At 71.2% G+C, this 274-nt stretch overlaps 1 protein-coding gene across 3 annotated transcripts in view; it reads left to right on the top strand.

Moving 5' to 3' along the window:
• Nucleotides 1–274, top strand: part of HOMEZ (homeobox and leucine zipper encoding) — a 24,617-nt gene that overhangs the window by 5,777 nt on the left and 18,566 nt on the right. The window contains exon 1 of one of the 3 annotated variants that reach the window (XM_014529950.1): nucleotides 11–29. The exons of the other annotated variants lie outside the window; for them this stretch is intronic. The gene's annotated coding sequence lies outside the window, so the exon portion shown is untranslated. Of the gene's footprint in view, nucleotides 1–10; nucleotides 30–274 lie in introns of those variants that run through there. 3 annotated transcript variants of the gene reach the window in all.

Raw genomic sequence — 274 nt, forward strand, 5'->3', positions numbered from 1 at the left:
CCTGCCAGCCCCGCGCCCGCGGCCTTCAGGTAGGCTGCTGAGGCTCGCCTCTCCTCCGGGACCTCCCCACCCCCGCCGTCCGCGTGGGGGAGTGGACTTAGCGAGGAAGACCCATCTTCACCCGCAAGCGCGGGCTGGCTCTGGCGCTTCCCTTTTGATGGGGGGCTCTAGGCTACTTTTGCCTCTGGGCCGCGCTCTGACCGCTGGGACCCGGGGTCGGGCTCGGGTGGGTCCAGTCCCTCGCCCTGCCCCCACCCCGGTCTCTGCTTCCTCT

This window comes from Myotis brandtii, unplaced genomic scaffold, assembly GCF_000412655.1.
Source record: "Myotis brandtii unplaced genomic scaffold, ASM41265v1 scaffold70, whole genome shotgun sequence".
In the NCBI taxonomy this organism is placed as follows: domain Eukaryota; kingdom Metazoa; phylum Chordata; class Mammalia; order Chiroptera; family Vespertilionidae; genus Myotis; species Myotis brandtii.